The sequence below is a fragment of the Oratosquilla oratoria genome, chromosome 5 (assembly GCF_046742065.1).
Source record: "Oratosquilla oratoria isolate Oo_2021 chromosome 5, ASM4674206v1, whole genome shotgun sequence".
NCBI classification, from domain to species: Eukaryota; Metazoa; Arthropoda; class Malacostraca; order Stomatopoda; family Squillidae; genus Oratosquilla; species Oratosquilla oratoria.
In genome coordinates, this window is record NC_134781.1 from 42,262,735 (window position 1) to 42,268,967 (window position 6,233).

The window sequence follows — 6,233 nt, forward strand, 5'->3', positions numbered from 1 at the left end:
CACATAACGGCATCCATTCTTGGTGATAGCAGAAGTCACTATTTTTTAACCAAAGGAGAGGGCATTATTCATTATTCCAGCTCCATCCCACCATAAGAATTAATAAAGTTTTGTTGTATAATGCATATGCCAAAGGCTTTTTCCCCCTTACAAGGGAGGTAGCCAAAAAACAAAGGCATGAAAACCACTCACCCATTCCATCCCCACATACTCCACTCCCATCCACCCCCTTCCCACCCTCTTACCTTGGCTTCTCCTGGATGACAGGTCTTCCCTGCATCTTGCCCACTGTCCTTAGTGTCACAAGACACAGCACATCCACAGCAAGGCCGCTTCATTAAATCAGCACACACACACATACACCCTTTTCATGCAGAAAAGGCAAAGCCAAAGAGAAATCACTTTGGGCTGCATCAATTTACAGTATTTCTCACACATGCTCCCTTACCTGCCATCCCCCACCCACTCCCCATCATGCATCACAGCATCATCCATACACAACCATTTTCTATTCACCTCTATCTTCTGTCCTTTACTATTCTTCCTCAACAGACATTCCCCTCTTTCCCCATGCCCCTTTTACCCTATACATCCATCTCATCCTTGGACACCCCCTCATGTTCACTCCTTCCACCTCTGCCTTCCACACTGCTTTTACTAATTTTTCTCTACTCGTTCTTTCCATGTGTCCAAACTATCCCAATACTCTTTCATCAACCCTATCTCCCAACTCCCTTTCCACTCCCACTCTCCTCCACACCTCCTTATTTCTCACTCCCCTATCATACCTCTCAGGCACCTCATCTCATGTTCCACATTTCTGCCCCAGACAGTGCTGTTGGCACACTCACTCCCTCATACAATCTCCTCCTAGCATCCTTTCTCAAATGTCTATTTTTCATTACACTTTGTAATCCCCCTAGCCATTTACAGACGCTCCTCAACTTACGTTTTAGTTACGTTCCGAACGGCCGAACGTAACGTGAAAATGAACATAAGTTGTTACTGTACGTTCCAGTAATGTATGACCGTTCATACTGTACTATGCATCCATAAATTCTATTACCGTATCTTATAAAACACCCCTAAATCATTAATTATAAACATTATAAACATAACATTGTAAAATGATGACATTAATTTCAAATAAATTAAATTCAAGCAACATAAAGTGAGATGATGGAGGAGAAGGAGGAGGGGGAGGAGGAGGCAAGGCACGTTCAGTCTGTTGTTTGTGCCATGTAAACAATGGACACAGCGTCATGCGTAAGTATCGTTTGAACGTCTCATACTACGGAGAGCGCGCTAAACTAAAAAATTCACTCACAAAAAAAAATTTACAATTTTTTTTTACAGTCAGTTCAAACATAAAATTGAATGTAAAACGAATGAACGTAAGTAGAGGAACGTTTGTACTTGCTTCTCTCAATCTACATTCTACCTCCACTTCTCCCTTTCCCGCCACATTTGCACGCAAGTATCTAAAACTATCCACTTTCTCCAGTATCTCTCTCTCTTAATACTCACTTCCAGTCTGCTGCCACTTTCTCCCCTTGTACATCTCATCACATTACTTTTACCCACATTTATCTTCAACTTCCTTCTTTCACACACCCTCCCAAACTCTGTCACTAACTTTCTCAATCCCTTCTCTGATCCTGCTACAAGCAGTGTCACCAGCAAACAACTGGCTTATCTCCCATTTTTCTCCATTTTCTTTAACCATCTCCTCAATCCCTTCTCTGATCCTGCTACAAGCACAGTGTCACCAGCAAACAGCTGGCTTATCTCCCATTTTTCTCCATTTTCTTTAACCATCTCCAATTCCCAACCCACTACCCTTGCATTTACCTCTCACACCACCCCATCCATGTATAAATTGAACACAACATAACAGATCCCTTTACCTCAAACCACTCACTCCCTCCATTTCTGATTCTAACAAAATGATTTACTACTCTCGTAAAAGCTCTTGACTGTTCTTAAAAGCTTTCCTCCTATGTCTGCAAAACCTCTCATAGTGCCTTCCTGTCTACCCTGTCATAAACCTTTTCCAAATCCAAAGCCCAAAAAACATCCTTACCTTTTCTTAAAGCTTTCTTACATATCAATCTTACCACAAAAATCTGATCCACACATCCCCTACCTGACCTATACCCACACTGCTCCTCACCAATTACTCTGTTCCTCTCCTAATCCTCTCAATCAAGACCCTCCCATAAGCCTTCCAACTACACTTAACAAACTGATCCCTCTGAAACTAATACACTCACACTTGTCCCCTTTTTCCTTATAAAGTGGAGCTATACAGGCACTCCTCCAGTCTTCCAGGACTCTACCCTCTCTTAAACAAACATTAAGTAACCTCACCAGCCAGTCCACCATCACTGTACTTTTTAACATTCTGCGTGACACCAATCCAACCCAGGTGCCTTATCTGCTCTCATCATCTTAACAACTGTCTTCACCTCATCTTTCCTTATTTCTCCATTTTCCTCACTCATCACTGTCATTTTCTTAGCGCTTCCCACTGCAACTACCTTTCCCTCCATATCCTCCTTCACATTTAGCATACATACATATACCAAAGGCTTTTTTTTCCCCTTATAAGGGAGGTAGCCAAAAAAAAAAGGCATAAAAACCACTCCCATCCATTCCATCCCTAACATAATCCACTTCCCTCCACCCTCTTCCCTCCCTCTTTGCACCTCCTGGATGACAGGTCATCCCTGCATCTTGCCCACTGCCCTGGGTCAGAAGCAGTGTCACAAGACACAGCACATCACATCCACAGCAAGACAGCTTCATTAAATCGGCGACCCTCCCTCGCCGTCCCCTCATGCAGAATAGAAGATGGAGAGAAATCCCTTCGGGCTGCATCAATTTATTTCTCACACATACTCCCTCACCCCCCATCTATCCACTCCACCTCATGCATCACAGCATCATCCATACACAACCATTCTCCATTCACACCTATCTTCTGTTCTCTCCCATCCTTCCTCAACAGACATTCCTCTCTTTCCCAATGCCCCTTTTGCTCCATCCATCCATCTCATCCTAAGTTGACCCCTCATGTTCACTCCTTCCACCTCTGCCTTCCAAACCTCTTTTACTGATCTTTCTTCACTCATTCTTTCTATATGTCCAAACCATCCCAATACTCTTTCATCAACCCTATCTCCCAATTCCCTTTCCACCCCCATTCTCCCCCTCACCTTATTTCTCACTCTATCCTGCCTAGTAACCCCTCTCATACTTCTCAGGCACCTCATCTCAAGCATATTCAAACTCCTCCTCTCTTTCTTGTCCCATATTTCTGCCCCGTACAGTGCCGTCGGCACAATCACTCCCTCATACAATCTCCTAGCATCCATTCCCAAATGTCTATTTCTCATTACACTTTGTAATCCCCCAAGGCTTCTCTCAATCTACATTCTGCCTCCACCTCCACTCCTCCCTTTCCCACCACATTAGCACCCAAGTATCTAAAACTATCCACTTCCTCTAGTCTCTCTCTCTCCCTTAATACTCACTCCCAGTCTGCCGCCACATTCTCCCCTTGTACATCTCATCACCCTACTTTTACTCACATTTATCTTCAACTTTCTTCTTTTGCATACTGTCCCAGACTCTGTCACTAACTTCCTCAATCCCTCCTCTGATCCTGCTACAAGCACAGTGCCATCAGCAAACAACAATTGGCTCTCCCACTTTTCTCCATTTTCTTTAACCATCTCCAATCCCAGACCCACTTACCCTTGCATTTACCTCTTACACCACCCCATCCATGTATAAATTGAACAACCAGGGCGACATAACGCATCCCTGACAAAGTCTCACCTTTACCTCAAACCTCTCTCCATTTCTAGTCCTAACACATGCTCTTCTACTCTCATAAAAACACTTGACTGCTCTTAATAACTTTATTCCTATCCCATATATTTGCAATACCTCCCACATATAGCAACTCCCAAAAATACTTTGCCCATCTTCCTCTTACTGCCTTCTCTTCCATTATCATCTCTCCATCTGCACCTTTTACCTTTTCTTCTCTATTTGATTCACCTCCTCTTCCTCTCTTAATTTCTTTCCAAAACATTTTTATTGCTTTCAAAATTTTCTGTATAATAAATAAATCAGTGTAACTTAAGGTTAAAGTACACAAAATTTACACTTTTCAAAACTCCAAGCAGAATAAATAATAATGTTTTTGCTATTGAACTTGAACTTAGAAAAAAAAAAAAAAAAAAAAAAAAAAAAAAAAAAAAATCTGAAAATATTATCTGCACTTTGAAAACAAGTCCAAGAATCATCAGAAGTGTGACACTTGAAGAGTTATATGTCACTATTCACACACCATTGTAAACATTGAAACTGTAGAATACCTGAGAAAATTTGATAAATTATAGTCTATTGTGTATGTGGTCACAGGGCAATGTATCACTTACCTTATCCACATTATTTCCTGTTTCTTCATCGATCCCAATAACAAAGACTTTTCTAGCTAGTTCTCTTTCACTTGTATTGCCTAACAATCCTACCTTAGCAATTATTCTCTATATTTTTCTTCCACTGCACTTTTCTCACTCACTCTCCCTCATTTGCTCCACATGCACACTGCCCATACGTATTGGCCAGGGATGCCAACTGCACCACATTCATTGCATTCATACCACAGTGTAGCTGCAACGTAAAAACTGTTAAAGAATACCACCATCTATAATTTGGATTTCCACATCTTTAAGACTAAGCTTCCAACACCTATTCATCTGCCCCTATCCTATTTCTGTTTTGGGATCCTCCCTTGTAATATATTCTAACATATATAAATACAACAATTTCATCCAGAAGGTTCCCTTATAAAGTATAAAAGTCCCTCCCTCTGTGACTGCAGGATATTCAACAAGGCACAGAGAAGGGAAAATTGATTTGTACTGGTTACATAATTTAATAGACCAACCCATGCATGGCACATTAAATGTAAATGTCTCTCATAATTTATATATATATATATATAATTTTTTTTTTTTTTTTTTTTTTTTTAAGAGGGCTACATAAAAAGATTAATTTTCTCAGTTATAGCCAGGGGAGCGAAAGTCTACCCAAAATTTGTCATTGCTCATCTTAGTTCATGATTCTGCAGAAAGACTTATGGGATGTTCCATGCACTTGAGAACCCTATGCTAATAGACTATAGGGCTAGGTAGTCTAATGCACATTTTGTGAATCTGCACAGATTATTAATGTCCATAAAATGTGCACCACCAATAGTTAATTCATAATTGGATGTACAGATAAATCCATTTGGCATGCACGCATTAAATTCATAAAAAGTTTAGTTTATGTTCATAATGTGTGCATGGCTATTGGATTTGTGTCCAATTATTAATTCATTATTGGTGCTGCACATTGAAACATATTCATAATCTGTGCACATTTACAAAATTTGTATGATAGCCTACATAAAGTACACAAAGAATAAAACTATCTAGTTTTGCCTTAGGCCTACCTTATCCCTAGACATACCAGTCAGTATTTCTTGTTCTATCTGGCCTGTATCCCTGATTTTCCTCTTCCTGATCCTATTCTTCCCCCACTTTCTTCACTCCTATGGTTGGACATCCCCTTTTCATCATCATCGGCAAGAAGGTTGACTTTGGTATGTCCAGTCTTTTTCTGATCATCTTTTGACGTTTCACGTTGTATTATGGGCTCAAACATATATGGCTTGACGGATAATGAATGACCTCCACTGTCTAACTCCTCTTTTTCAGATTCAGTTAAATTCTGTGACATTTTTGAAGAGAATACATGAATGTGTATGCTATAGTCAGTTCTAAGGTGCAATACAACATTGACTCCTCTGACATTCAGCCTGTGCATGATGAATGGCTGCATGTCTCTGAAATCTTGGGAAATCTTTGGAATCCACTGTTTGAACACATATTTTTATCAAAATATAAAAAGTGTAATGAGAAATAGACATCTGGGAATGGATGCTAAGAGGAGATTGTATTTTACCTAGTTGTATTTACCTAGTTGTATTTTGCGGGAAGGGGAGCTATGCTCGTGTTGTCCCGCCTTTGTATCTTGCAGTGTCTAGTTTGTTTTTAAACTCATGAATGGTTTTTGCGCATACTATTTCATTGTCCAGTTTGTTCCAAGTGTCCAAAACTCTATGAGGAAAACTGTTTTTCTTCAGTTCTCTTCTATAGCTATGTTTTTTTTAT